Raw genomic sequence first — 15,527 nt, 5'->3', positions numbered from 1 at the left:
ACCAACCAAGTGGAAGAAACATAGAGGAGCAAATATTCAGGAAGATTAGAGAGAAGTGCAAGAAGGAGATAGAGAGCCTAGTGGCATTGTGTCATGACAACAACCTTTCCCTCAGTGTAAACCAAATAAAAGAACTGGCCATTGATTTCAGGAAGCGGGGCAGTGCATATGCTCCTATTCACATCAATGGTGCTGAGGTGGAGATGGTTGAGAGCTTCAAGTTCCTTGGTGTAAAATTCAACAATACCTTGTCCTGGTCCAATTACGTGGACACAATGGCCAAGAAAGCGCACCAGCACTTTTACTTCCTCAGAAGACTAAGGAAATTCAGCATGTCCCTGCTGACCCTCACCAGCCTTTATAGATGCACCATAGAAAGCATCCTGTCTGGATGCATCACAGCTTGGTATGGCAGCTGCTCTACCCAAGACCGCAAGAAACTGCAGAGAGTTGTGGACACAGTTCAGCACCTCACGGAAACCAGCCTCCCCTCCATGGACTCTGTCTATACTTCTCACTGCCTCAGAAAAGCAGCCAACATGATCAAAGACCCCTCCCACCCCAGACATTCTCTTTTCTCCCCCCTTCAATAAAGCAGAAGATACAAAAGCCTGAAAGCGCACGCCACCAGGCTTGAGGACAGCTTCCATCCCACTGTTTTAAGACTTTTGAATAGTCCTCTTGTACAATAAGATGGACTTTTGACCTCATAATCTACCTTGTTGTGGCCTTCCACCTTATTGTCTGCCTGGACTGGACTTTCTCTGTAACCATAACACTATATTCTGCATTCTGTTACTGCTTTTCCCTTGTACCGCCATGATGTACTGATGTGGTAAAATGATCTGTATGAATGGCATGCAAAACAAAGATTTTCACTGTACCTCGATAGATGTGACAATAATAAACCAATTACCAAATGGGTCAAGTGTGCCAAGTTTTGGGAGGGGAACTTTTAGCGGTTAATATTATAAGGTTTAGATGAGCTATAGAAAAGAAGGAACAATATGAAGTAAAAGTTATTCTTAGGAGAAAGGCCAATTTCAATGGGACGAGAGCTGATTTGGCCCACGTAAATTGGAACCAAAAGTTAACCAGCAAAACTATAACAGAGCAATTTGCTGCCTTTAAGGAAGAGATGATTCAGGTATAGTGTGGTGCACACTCCTGAGAAGCAAAGGAAAAACAAGCAATTCTAGACCTCTCTGAACGACAAAAAAGATAGACAAAGCAAGAAAAGGGCAAATATGACAAGCGTTGGGTTAAAAATACTGAGAACCAGGCTGATTACAAAAGAATCAGAGGGGAAGTGAAAACAAAAATGAGAGGCAAAGAGGGTGTTTTTTTAAAAAAAAAATTAGCTGCCAACAAAAATGGGAGGACAAAACTATAGCCATGTAAATAGTAAAAGGATAATACATGGAGAAGTTGGTCATCTGTGGTTACTGCAGTTAGATTTGTCTTCTTTCTTGAAGATGATCATGATTATGGTGACTTTGAGGAGATGAGGGAGAAAGCATTGTGAATCTGTGACTCAAGTTCCTCTCCAGCACGTTTTGGGACTAGTGAGGCCTTGTGTTTTTCAATTGACTTAACGCCTTTTTCAACTAACTGTCTGGGTGGTGGCAAAGCAAGACTGGATAATTTCCTATGGAAGGAAGTCAAGAGCACCCATGTCAACGATGGAGTCATGAATGAGTATTTCTTTTAAGCGCTTTCTCCAGTAGGCGCTGCCCCGATAAGTTGACTTGTTTTTGGCTGTCTGAGAGGTGGGCCCTTAGATGTTTGGGACACAGATGGTCTTGACAGTGTTGATGATTCCACACATCTCATGGTTTTAAGAAAGCTGGACATCTGACAGACAGCTGAAGATTCTCCTGAGGTTTTGATTTTAGGGCTTTGAGAGATCTGGCCTAGGTCATGTGTTGGGCAGTGGCAGTTGGAGAGTTGTCTATGATATTCACATGGTATCAGTTCTGAGAGAAATACAGGGAGTTGGCTCCCATCCTCATCGGAGTGCCTTTACCAAGTTAGTAAACCTAGCAATCTCACTTTTTCTCATGATAGCTCTTAGAATTGAAGTCTGGGTTATTGATATATCTGATGAGCCATCAATTGATCCCTTCACTTCAAAAAAAGTCAAAGAATATACAATCTTATCAAACCTAGGCTTAACTATAAACCAGCTAATTATCATTCAGTAAACATACTATATTAAGGAAAAGCATTCAGGGTGGATGGTATATTTATGGCAATTAGAACCATCTATTCTCAATGTCAGAAATAACAAGAATTATATACTAATTCTTAGAATAAAATGAGCTTTAAATCGAAGACTATTCCTTTGTAACAAATATCCCATCATTGGATCTCCACCTAACCTAATATATCTGCAAGCTTTAGATTGCTCTATTGAGTGCAGCCTGTCAGATACAATTTTAGAATATAGTCACTTAGTCATAGAGCTTAGGCCACATCAGTTTTCATTTAGGGATGGAAATTTCTCATCTCCTTTTAAATCTCTGACTTCCATAGAAGTTTGTCCTGTGCTTTTACTTTGACATTCATAATCTGTTCTTTCTGATGACTGTGCACATTTAGTGACTTTCTCTGACTAAACTTCAAAGTCAGTATGATTGGAATGAAACCCTCAAATTGCTGAATAATGAGAATTAGCAATGCAAATTATTTTTTAAATCACTTAATTACTCAGAGGAGATTGTAATGCATTTGGTTTGTGATAAATACAACTAATTGGTACTGAAGATGTCACTGACCTACTGCCTGGTTAGGATGAAGCCCTGCAGAGTGCTGATTCATTGTAGCACTCCTGTCTTCTAGTCCAAACACTGATAGGTACATACTCCCCTGTATCTTTTACAAAAAAAATTCCCCTGGCCTTCATACTGCTATTGCTACACCAGGGACCTGGTGTGAACTTGCGCCTTGCATTGGCACTTCAAAAACAGTTAATAACCCACTGTTTGGAATGGAGAAGCTGTTTGTGAGGACTGGGGTTGGTGATAGGTGCAGAACTAGTAGCACCTTCTCCATATAATGACAGACTGCCCAAATTTGACAGTCTCTCTCATTTCCTGTTGGATGTGATGGAAAATGCTGTTTTTCCCCCCTCTCTCATTTGCCTGCACAGCTCTCCCAAGCCCTGAGATTTTGCTAACATTAAAAAGCTCAACAACAGGGGTTTTTGGCACAGTAATATGTTCGTCCGTAATATGTCTCTCTGTATGTGATGCTCTAATGACCTCTATTAGTGCTGATTCCATTAGCACCTTTGTTCCTGAAAACACATCCTGAGTGCTTAGTGAGGTATCAATGTATTAATCTGGTGGTCTAATTATCCTTTTCAAAAATAAGTGTTTTCTTATTACATCACTTCAATGTTTTCTTGTTATGCATAAACTGGACCTATCGTCAATAACTGGGTTGGCTGTTTATAATGACACATTAAAGACATTTAATGCAAAAAGCATAAAGTATACAATCGCAGAATAATTTGTTATTTTAACAATGTACTTACCTAAATATTTTTAGTAAAACTAGCTTTTTGTATCCAGTTTTTTGACAACATCTTGATGGTTCTGGTAACTTTCGAACTATTATTAGTAAAGGTTGTGGAAACAAAGTGCTGTATATTCCTTAAAGCATGTGGCAGTTGCCATAAAATACCATATCCAATCTCATAGTGAATATTGATTGTAGTTTATTGTTGCTACAGCAACTCACTTGCAGTTAATTTTCCAAAAATATCTTGCACAGCTACATGATTACATTAATGTTGGGACCATTATGGTCTTTTTAATGTGGTCACATTAGAAAGAGTGCAGAATAGATTCAGAATAGATATTAATGGCGGGCTATACTTAATATGAGAGATTTAGATAGATTGAGTTTATTCTCAATGGAACATAAGAGGCTGAAGGGTGACCTTATAGAGATTTATAAAATTATGAGCTGCATAGATGGAGTGGATAGTCAGAGTCTTTTCCTAGGGTGGGGAAGTCTAAAACTAGAGGGCATAGGTTTAAGATTGGAGTGGAGAAATTTAAAGAAGACCAGAGGGGCAAGTTTTTCCACACAGAGGGTGGTGATTATCTGGAACAAGCTGCCAGCAGAAAGTGGCATAGGCAGGTATAATTATAGCATTTAAAAGGCACTTGGACAGATACATGGATGGGAAAGGAGTCGTGAATTACAGGCCAAATATGGGCAAATGGGATAAGCGTAGATAGGCATCGTGGTCGGCATGGATGAGTTGGGCTGAAGGGTCAGGTTCTGTGCTGTACTACTTTGAATCTGTGACCTATTGAGAAGAATATAAAGCAAAAGGCCAAAACTATTTCTATGCTTAGATAAGTACATTGCTAAAAAAAACATTATTTTGCAATTGTATCCAAAAATACTCCACCTACTAATTTATCAAAAGTTTGCATTTATAATAGCCATTGACTATTAGAAAAAAGATGCTGATCCAGAAAGGGAGAGATTGGATGAAGTGACTGAAAGCAGTTAAAGAACTAAGTTTGAAGAAGGGGTTTATAGGAGCTAAGAATAGGAGAGGGATTTCTGAAGTAAGTTCCAGGGTATAGAACCAAAGACAACAATAATGGAGTAAAGGGAAACTGGATAGAAAGAAGGCCAGAGTTAAAGGGAATTGAGTGTTCAGCAGTGAAGTATGTGGTTGATGAAGCTTTAGAAATTGGATAGGACAGTACCATGGAAATAATTAAAGGAAAAATGCAAGGTTTTATATCTAGTGTATTAGCAGAATAGGGAGTTGATGTGACTCTGCGCGTTTGGTTAATGAGTGAGTGGAATTTGGTGAGGTCATGGCAACAATTACAGGATTTTTTATATTTTCATGTTTCCTTATGACACAGAAGGAGGCCATTTGGCCATCAGGTCTATGCCAACTCTCAGAACAATCCCATTCTCCCACTAATTTTACCTGTAACCTATTTGCCCCATAATCCTGTATAGTTTGTATGTGTGTAAGTTGTGAAGTCTGCAATGGGTTTGTTGGAGTAGTTATGTCATTAGGTTACAAAGGCAAATGTTAGAATTTCAGCAGTGAAAGAGTAAAGATGAGAGTGTTGCAGAATTGAAATAAGATATTTTTATGACTGGAAAGATGAAGAATCCCAACGTTGCAAATACTCTGGTTAGGCCTAAGACATACCTAAGAAGGGAGATGGAATTGGTTAGAAGAAATCATGGTTTAGAGGATGGAGCTAAATACAAATTTTTGCTAATTATGGACTGCTGGAGGCCAATAGGAAGAGTGCATATTTTGCTGGTTCTGACAACCTCTCTAGGAATCCAAAAAAAGTTGACCACCAACTAAAATAGGTGGTAGACATTGCCTCTGTTCACCTTTGTTTCTGTTTAGAATAATTCCTGGAGAAGATCACTTTCATTAATAGCTTAGCCATCGCTCTAACTTCTGGAATCAGCTTCATCTCCCTATTTTGGTCTTCCTTTGTATAAGCTTATTACAATGCACTTTGGGGTATTTCATGCCATCTGGTACTTATCAGACTGGCTTATCCACTTCAAAAAACTTTATTCTAAAACTCCATAAAAAGACCTTCAATGTACTAGTAAGTTAAGAGATGTCCAATCACTAGTGGCGATGGCAATGGGTTTCTGCCTCATGCTTGATGCGTAGTGATCATGCGAACTTAAGAAATATAGACAGGAATTGGCCACACAGCCCTTTGGAACTTGCCTGCCATTCAGTAAGATTACAGCTGATATGATATCTTGTCCATGTTTGTTGGACAAAAGTGCTGAAAAAAATGAAAAAATACCCCCACATATATCTATACAATAAAGGGGCCTTAGTGCTATTAATTGTGTTTTTTGATTGCGTATGTGCCACCTAACAAAGGCATCATTGTCACTTAAAATATATCCATTTAGTATATAAAGTTACAATATTTTGCTTTTGCGCTGCTGCACTTCAAATTAAAAGAAGATATGTAGCATCATCAATCGAAGTGTGTGTGTGTGCACACGCATCAGGGTCAATGGAGAAAACTTGTCAGGGTCAATGGAGAAATAAAGATGGTTTTTAAATGTAATGGTGAATGTGTTGGACCAGAATCTCAACTGTGCAAATACTGTACAACATATGTTGAATTAAATATCATGGAGAAAGCTAGGAGGGAGCAAAGGATAAAGTCATTGTTTACGTTTGTAATAGGCATCTGTAGTTGCCCAAAGCAAATAATGAAAACCATTAAAGAACATTCAATTGTCATAGAAAATTATAGGACAAATGAATGAAGTGGATGCAAACCCAAGACGAGGAACTGCAACAGAGGATACAGGTGCTTGCTTCTGTTCAAGCAGACCTCCAGACAAAGATATTAATGAATGCAACCATTCCTCCAATTGTAAAATGGATGTGTTCCTAGAAAACATTTTGTTGAAGTATAAAGGTTAAATGAACCTTCAAACGTATAAAATATAACTTCTTGATAAATTTCAGGATGCAGTGTCCTTATTGTGTGTTTATTGTGTAAGAACCGTAAATTGACCTTAAGTTAGTGAGGGAACACTTTCGTAAGGATTGGAAAAAGTTTTGAAATAATCTTATTGGATCAATTCTTGTTTTGGAGATGGTTGTAGTTTTGAGATCCTGAGCGTATAGTCCAAGGTGACATGTCATTGCATGAATGAGAAAGAGCTGCCACTGTTGGAGATGCCATCTTTCAGATGTGATGTCGAAACAGGATTCTGTCTCTGTTCTTCAGTCCCATGATCACATGGTATTTGAAGAACAGCAGGAGAGTTCTTTCCCCCTCCTTCAAAAGAAGCTAAAAGATAGTTTGGACACTTATTTCATTGGTATAGGTGGATATTGCTCTGCATAAATTAGTTGCTCCATTTTCCAAATTAAGAAATATGTACATTTATGTCGCATCTCTTACTTGCTTCCAGAATGTTCCAATGTATTATGGTCATTAAAAACTGCTGAAGTATTGTCAGTGTTGTAACACAGGAAACTGAAATTACAGTGCAGTACAACAGTGACAATATTTCAGAAGTACTGTCCATCATTAAGATAAGTGCAATATAAATCCTTAGATCATCAGCTGCTTAAGCTTTTACCCATACCTTTGATATCTCCAAATGTGATCATTCCAGTGCTATCCCGTCAGGCTTCACATCTTCCACTCTATATGAGCTCATCAAAACCATGCTTGTATTTGCTGACCTTCATCCTGGTCTGGAATGCTTCGATTGTTTTAAGATATGTTTATTAGTCACATGTATATCGAAACACACAGTGAAATACATTTTTTGCGTACAGTGTTCTGGGGGCAGCCCGCAAGTGTCACTACGCTTCTGGCGCCGACATCGCATGCCCACAGCTTCCTAACCCGTACGTCTTTGGAATGTGGGAGGAAACCGGAGCACCCAGAGGAAACCCGCACAGACACGGGGAGAACGTACAAACCGGGTCACTGGCACTGTAATAGTGTAACGCTAACCACTATACTACCATGCCTGCCTGTAATACTTAACTATCAGGAGTGGGATTCAAACCCATGCCTCCAGTGGAGACTGCGACATGAACGCAGTGCCTTAGACCGCTTGGCTATTCTGACGACCTTTCATCCTTGTTATCAGATCAATTAAAGGCATTCACCCTCTGCCAAGCTCTAAAGTCTCTGCACACATTCCTGATCTTTTACACATTCCTAATGGTCAGTAGCTGTGGCAGAACCTAAAGCATCTGGAAACCCCTTCCTAAACCACGTTAGCATTTTCTCCCTCCCTCCCTCTTGAGCTCTCGGTCTCTACCTCTCTCTTGCTATCCTCTCTTTTCCTTCTAGATGATCTTCAAACTTCAAATCCTGCACCTCAATCCAAGTTGTTGGGCATCTATTGCAGTACTTCCTTACATGATCTGGTGTCAAATGCAATTCCTGTGGTGCTAAAACTACTTATAAGAAGCTTAATTTCATCCTTGATGCCAAATGCATCTTTCCTTCATAATGTTCAGTTTCACTGAAGCCCAAACACTCTCAATATTTGAATTCTCTAAATCTGATGAATTAATTTTATTGCAACCAAATATAATAAAAAGCCTCTTACATACTTATTACACAAAGTATAGGCCATTCGACCCATGGGGTCCACATCAGTTTCAGCAGAACAATCCCATTAGTCCCATTCTCCTTTTTTCTTATTTCCCTGTACTCCACAACTTACTCTCTCTCTTGCATATCATTAACTTCCCTGGACTTCTCTTGCCATTTATCTACACTAAGGGATAATTTCTGGTAGCCAATTAACACAGCAACATGTCTTTAGGATATAGGAGGAAACCAGAACACCCAGCAGAAACCCACGTAATTATGGGGAGAATGTGCAAACTCTACACAAACATCACCTGAGGTCAGGATTGACCCTAGCTCCCTGGAGCTGTGATGCAACAGCAGTAATTGCTATCCCATCATGCTGCACATCCAGCTTCCATCCACCTTTTTTTCTCTCTGTCTATTGCCAGTGATTCTGAAGTTTCATGTCTGGTTATTGCCTATTGTGTTGCACAGAAATATGGATAGAGAAATGGCAGATGGAGTTTAATCTGGACAAGTGTGAGGTGCTGCATTTTGGAAGAACAAATGTAAGAGGAAAGTATACAGTAAATGGCAAGACCCTGAGGAACATTGATGTACAGAGGATCTTGGGGTCCAAGTCCATAGCTCCCTGCAAGTGACCAACACAATGTAAATAGGGTAGTAAATAAGGCATATGGCATACTTGCCTTGATTGGTCATAGCGTAGAGTATAAAAGTTGGGAGGTTATGTTGCAGCTGTGTAAAAAAAATAAAAAAAAAATTGGTTTATACCACATTTGGAATATTGTGTGCAGTTCTTGTCATCGCATTAAGGGAAGGATGTGCAGGCTTTGGAGAGGATGCAGAAGAAGTTCACCAGGATGTTGCCTGGATTAGTGAGTATTAGCTATAAAGAGAAGTTGAACAAACTTGGATCGTCTTCTCTGGAGTATCAGAGTCTGAGGAGCGCAATCTGATAGAAGTATATAAAATAATGAGAAGCATAGATAGGGTAGACATTCAGAGTCTGTTTCCCAGAATGGAAATATCAAATACTGGAGGGTAAAGTTTTAAGATGAGAGGAGGAAAGTTTAAAGCAGATTCACAAGGCAAGTTTTGTTTTACATAGACTGTAGTAGGTCCCTGGAACACATTGTCAGCGAAAGTGGTGGAAGCAGATACAATAGTAATATTTAAGAGGCATTTAGACAGGCACATGAACGGACAGGGAATGGAGGGATATAAACTGTGTGTAGGCAGATATGCAGTTTAAATTGGCTTCATGATCAGTACAGACATAATGGGCCAAAGGGCCTGTTCCTGTGCTATACTGTCTGTGTTCCATCTCCATTGTTGATATTCCTCACTTCTATATTTTTTCCTGTAATATTTAAACTTAAAGCTTGATGTCAGTGGCAGATTCTCCAAGCCTACATTGTCTCTTTTGAAAGTTGGTGCTGTCCTTCACTCATATTTCTCAATAGAAAATATTTTGTTTTCTGATATTTGATGTCTAAGTTTCTTTTGTAAATATTAGACAAGATTTTTGCACCAATAGTACTATCACCTGGGCTTGGGAGAAATCAGAATCAAACTTTTTATCATGTCTACCTCTTGGTATCATGAACCATTTACAAAGTTGTTTTAAGAAGCCAAGAACACAGTTTTTCAAGTCTTTGGTACTCTGACCAATGGTTTAGAAGATTCAAAGTACAATACCTCTTCTGTATGATTGGCTAACTCTGGCCATGGAGGAGTTAAAACAGGTCTGTGTGGAATTTCTGTTTGTGACTAACTGTTTGAAACAGGTGCTCTAACTTAAAGAACAAGCAGGCTTCTATAATAAACGTGGTTAAGGAAAAGATAACTGAGTGAAAGACAAGCTGCTGTTGCTCATAGAATTGTACTTCAGCAACTATCTTCACATAGTATGGGAGCAAACAATGCCGTACTGACAGATCTCAGTATGTGAAAGTGAAAAACAAAAGCCAAACACAAGAAATAGTTATGATATTTTATATTTTCATGCAAATAGTGACAATCGAAAGGAGCAATTTTATCACTTGCCTTTTGAAACACCTATTTTGGGTGTTTTCTCATAAGCTTCAGAAATCATCTGTATGCTGGATGCTGTGGAAGATGCTGTGAAAGCCATCCTTCATTGTCTGGAATGAAACAGAACATTTAAAAATTTCCTTTGTGTGCTTGTTATTTTTCCACTTCTTTCAGTACACACGGGTTCATCCTAGGCAGAGTTTTTATCATTCCCAGTTCTCTTGGAGAACTTTTTTTTTGCTTTGTTAGCATTGTTTTACAGAATACTCTTAGATGCTGTCTGTCATGCTGTTTTTGGAGGCTACATTTTGTAGAAAAAAATAGCAACAAAACTAGGCTCTGATCCAATGTGAAAGCCTTTTTGTTCTTGGTGAACGTTGTGAATCGCTTTGAAAAGCCTTGCATTCTTTTCGTTCCACTTTGAATTGGTCACAGCCACACTGACCTCTGGTTTCTATCAGTGAGTTGGATAGGCTTTTGTTCAATACTCCTGTGTGATAGTTTGAGCAGACAAAGCAAAGTCTGAAATAAAGAACAGTTTGTGGGTCCAACCTTTTCTGCATGACCTACAAATATCACTGTACTATATTTCAAGAATCATTTGAACAGTTTTTTTTGAGCCAATCTGCTTTTAAAACTGTATGAAGTATACAAGTTATTGGGAGATTGCAAATTTCCTTTTGTGATGGAAGATATTTTAATATTTTTCAAAAATTAGCTTATGAATTACAATCGTGAGATTCAGTACTTGAGCTAGTGTCCAAACATACGTCAGGGAGCTCCCTTTGCTAGAACTTAATCCTTGAGCTCTGTATCTTTTGTAAACACCTGATGGTAACAGTAGATATTGCCTTAACATTTGCAATTAAAAATTGTTGACAAAAAATTCATACAAATACTTTGTACTATATTTGCATCCCGTAACAGCTAGGATTCGGTCACAAGATATTTTTCAGAGAGAAAGGGTTTGTTGAACCCTGTTAATGGGTTATAATATATGCCAGAAATGCAGCATTTTCACAGCTGGAGTTTTCTATTGAAGAAGGCCACAATTCCTTATATAAATAAATGGTTTTCTAAGGAAGCTGTGTGGGACGTAGCATCTGAAAACAATTTGTTTGGTAATGGGAAATGTTTTAGACAACGGTGGGAAAGCATCAGCTGAAAAGAAATGATTCGTGAGTTGGCAGCAAATTCACAGTGGCTTTTGCCAGTGTGTGTTCCACAATGCCTTTTATAAATTGACTGCATTAAATGCGCATTCATTAATTGTCCCAACAAGTACACTACTGTGTTGTCTGCAAAGGCATTCCACTCCATTCCAATTGTGTAACCAGACTTTTAAAAAAAAATTGTTCATCCTCCTATCTTATGCTAACTTAAACCACTGTATATTGTACAGAGAATTTAATAAGGATTGAATCTTTGTTTGTATGGTCATTTAGTGAATCCAGGATGAAACCTGGTTCAACATTTTTTAACATTAAGGTCACTATATAAAAGTTCGAAGTCGATTTACAAGTTGGTGAAGATAGAGGATGAACAGAAATAGATTAGGAGAGATGAGCAAAATATTGCTATGGGGGTTGTGTTTTGAGAATTGGTTTTTAAAAGTGAAACTTCAGGAGGGAGTTATAAAGAGTTATATTAAATCGGAGGAAATATCTGGTAACTTTTCTTGAGCTAAAGGAAGAAAGACTACATACCATTGTCAAAAGTTGGATTTCAGAACCAGCTATAGGACAAACACAGATTTAAACCATGAACATGATTGTACAGGGTTTATGGATATGAATGATGATTTGAATTAAATCAGAGAAACAAAGGACTGCAGATGGTGGAATCTAGATGAAAAAAAAGATGCTGGAGGAACTCAGGCCAGGCAGCATACATGGAGAAACAGCAGACGGTCAATGTTTTGGGTCAGGACCCTTCTCCACGGCTGAAGATAGGAAAAGGGGAAGCCCAATATATAGTGATGGTGCGGGAGGACAATGTCCTGGTCGTCCTCAGTGGGGTCATGGTCCAGGGATAGGCAGGAGGAAGTGTTCCGAGAGTTGGCATCTGGCCTCTGCAAGGTAGAGGTCAGTGCACCAGACTTACCACGGCACCACTTTGTCAGCTGTTTGATGACTACGTCAGGGTTGGTGTGGAGAGCAGAGCATTCAGAAGGAGCGAGGTTAGTGGGTGAGGGGAGCGGAAAAGCCAAGACGGCTGATTGGTGAGGGAGACAATGTCCTGGTGGTCCTCGGTGGGGTCATGGTCCAGGGGTAGGCAGGAGGAAGTGTCCAAGAGTTGGCGTCTGGCCTCTGCAAGGAGGATTGAATTAAATCATTTTGGAAGGTATTAGGGGTCAGGGCAGGTCAAAGCAAGGGTAATGGGCAAGCATGTTAAGTGTGGAGCTTCCATCTTTGGAGGAATTGTTAGGATTTGGTTAGTATTACAATTTTTCTAATTGAGATACAGGATTGTTCCTGTGGAATGGAGATTAGCAAATGGGACAGAGGGAGAGAGAAAACAGAACTATCAACCTGTTAGCCTAGCATCAAGGATCTAACAGGAGAGCAACTTGAAAGAATAATAGGATTGAGCAGAGTCAGAATAAATTTTTGAAGGGAAAGTCATGATATGTGACTACTTGAAGATGTGACGATAAAAATGATGGTTAACAAGGTTAGAGCACATGGAATTGTGGGTAATGTACTGACATGGATTGAGAATTGACCATTATACAGAAAGCAAAGGCTGGGAGTAAATGGATCTTTCATAGTTTGCTAGGTTGAGACTCATGAGAAACCACAGAAATGGGTGTTCAGGCCCCAGCTAGTTGCAATCTACATAAGTAATTTGGTGGGGGAACAAAATGTCTTATTTCCACTTCTGCTGATAATACAAAGTGAGATGGGAGAGTGAGTACAGAGGAGATGAAAAGAGAGTTCAAGAGATGGGACAAGCTGAGTGAGTGGGCAAGATCATGGCAGGTGTAATATGTGGAAAATGAGAGGTCATCCACTTTGGTGAAGATAACAAAGGCAAAATATTTGCTCAGCGATGAGAGATTGGGTTATTGTTAATGTACAAAGGGGACTTGGGAGTGCTTGGACACAAGTCACTGAAGGCTAGCATGCAGGTGTAGCAAGCTATTAGAAGGGCAAAGAGTATGTTACCCTTTATCAAAAGAGAGTTTGATTGTAGGAGTAAGGCAGTCGCATTGCTATTGTGAAGGCCCTTGGTAGGGCCAAACCGGAGTATTTTATACTCCTTTGGTTCTCTTTACCTCAAGAAAGGATTTAATTGCCATAGAGGGAGAGCAGCAAAGATTTACTGAACAGATTCCAGGAATGGCACGTATGCCACCTGGGGAGAGATTGAGTAGACTCGGAGTGTATTCTTTAGAGTTCAGAAGCATGAGAGGAGATCTCATTGAAATTTGCAAAATTCTCAAAGGGCTTGACAGGCTAGGTACAGGGAGGATGATTCCCCCGATTGAGGAGTCTGAGACTGGGGACCCAGGTTAGAGTAAGTGGTAAACAGTTAAGGACTGAGATGAGGAGAAATTTCTTAGAGGGTGGTGAACCTTTAGAATCCTCTCCCCTGGCAGGCTATGGAATTCTATCTTTGTGTTCATTCAAAACCAAGATTGATAGATTTCTGGACTTTAAGGGAGTCAAGGGACATGGGGATAGTTCTGGAAAATGGTATTGGGATGCAAGGTTAGTCATGATCTTAATGAATGATGGAGCAGGCTCGAAGAGCCAAATGGTCTACTCTGTTGTTGTTTCTTATGTCTTATGAGAATGATGCATTTATTTTCTGTCTTTAACAAAATGGGATGTCTGTGAATGCAGATGGTCCACTCATGTTCCAGATGCAAAACTATTTTACAGTATTGGTGTACTTCTAGAATTTGAACAAGCACATTCCATTCATAAAATTCCTGCCCAAGCAATAATTCAACTCTGACCTGTTTACCTAAGAGTAGGCTTTAAAGAGATATGTCTGCATCTTGCCAGTAAATGAACATATACTATATAGCATAATGCTACTGACTGTAAAGCAGTGTATCATCCAACTCTGAAGATCACCTAAACAAAAACTAAGACCGGAAAGTCATTTCTTGTAGGGTCATGTGATTTAGCAGAATCTTGCTGGCTTTTGGGATGGCTTTCAGAAAGAAAATACAATCAAATACACATTGGTATGTATAGATTTTTTAAAATTATACATGCCTAATTACAATGGTTGAACTTTAACCACAATTGTGGTGCCCATGCATGTTACAGTTTGAGATTAATTTGGGTCATTTTTTCTTCTCAGAAACAGGCCCTTTTGCCCACTGAGTCCAGGCCAACCATCAAGCCCCTACAATAATCCCATTTTATTTTCCCCACATTCCCATCCTCCCCAGATTCTACCACTCAGCTACAACACTTTGGGCAATTTATGGTGGCCCAATAAACCTAATGACCCACAGCATTCTTGGATGTGGGAGGAAACCAGTGCAGCTGGAGGAAATGCATGTGGCCACATGGTGAACATGTAAACTTCATGCAGACAGCATTAGATGTCAAGATTGAACCCAGGTCACTGGAGCTGTGAGGCAGCAGCTCTGCTAGCTGTGTCACTGTAGTTACAGAATGGTTACAGAATACTGTAATCATTCTGTGATTCTAGATTGAAATTAATTTTAGAAATTATTTCTTTGTCAATTTACTCCCAAATTGTTTCACGCAAACTTTGGCCATGTAATACTTTGTTGTGATAATTTTCTTCCACTTCATAAATGATGCACATGTGTACATTTATAATCACAGTTCACATAGCCCATCATTTAGGAAGGGCCTTAATGAGAATCAGTACACATACTGATTAATACCAATACATTTGCGATCATCATGGCTTGGCCCTTGTTAACAGCCATGTGGGAACCAAGCTATGGAGCTCAATATGGGGAGGAGTAAAGAAGAAGTCACAGCCCTTTTTAGGCCCACTGTCCGAGACCAGCTTCTCAGATTGTGTAATATTTCCGAAAAGTTTAATAAAGCAACAGTCCCTGTTCCCTCTGTTGCTATCACAGAATCCATTAAACAAAGCACCGAGTATTCCAAAATAAGTTTATATATCAAATATCATTTAAAGTCAACTAATCACTCCCATGCATTCCATGTGCCTGGTGCTTCACACAATGTCACTCAGAAGCAGCCCCGAAGCTGGAAGGCTGATCACTATCAGTGGAGGAGACTGCAAATGGCCTCAGAAGACAAACTTGTGCAGCTCTCAGCCCTCGAGCTCCGGAGGGCCCAGTATCGGGCTGCATAAGTTTCACGATCAGCAGCAGCAGTCTGGGCTGGATGATAGGCGACAGCAAGGGTACTGGTG

The 15,527-nt window shown here is 39.5% G+C and overlaps 1 protein-coding gene across 4 annotated transcripts in view; it reads left to right on the top strand.

Moving 5' to 3' along the window:
• Positions 1–15,527, top strand: part of zgc:110366 (uncharacterized protein LOC550476 homolog) — a 113,309-nt gene that overhangs the window by 13,625 nt on the left and 84,157 nt on the right. The window contains exon 1 of one of the 4 annotated variants that reach the window (XR_007955969.1): positions 9,747–9,859. The exons of 1 other annotated variant lie outside the window; for it this stretch is intronic. The gene's annotated coding sequence lies outside the window, so the exon portion shown is untranslated. Of the gene's footprint in view, positions 1–9,746; positions 9,860–15,389; positions 15,519–15,527 lie in introns of those variants that run through there. 2 more of the 4 variants (XM_052011475.1, XR_007955972.1) reach the window with 2 other exon arrangements.

This window comes from Pristis pectinata, chromosome 3 (genome assembly GCF_009764475.1).
Source record: "Pristis pectinata isolate sPriPec2 chromosome 3, sPriPec2.1.pri, whole genome shotgun sequence".
Classification (NCBI taxonomy): domain Eukaryota; kingdom Metazoa; phylum Chordata; class Chondrichthyes; order Rhinopristiformes; family Pristidae; genus Pristis; species Pristis pectinata.
Note: the sequence above shows the minus strand (reverse complement) of the source record. Positions and strands in the feature narration are given on the sequence as shown.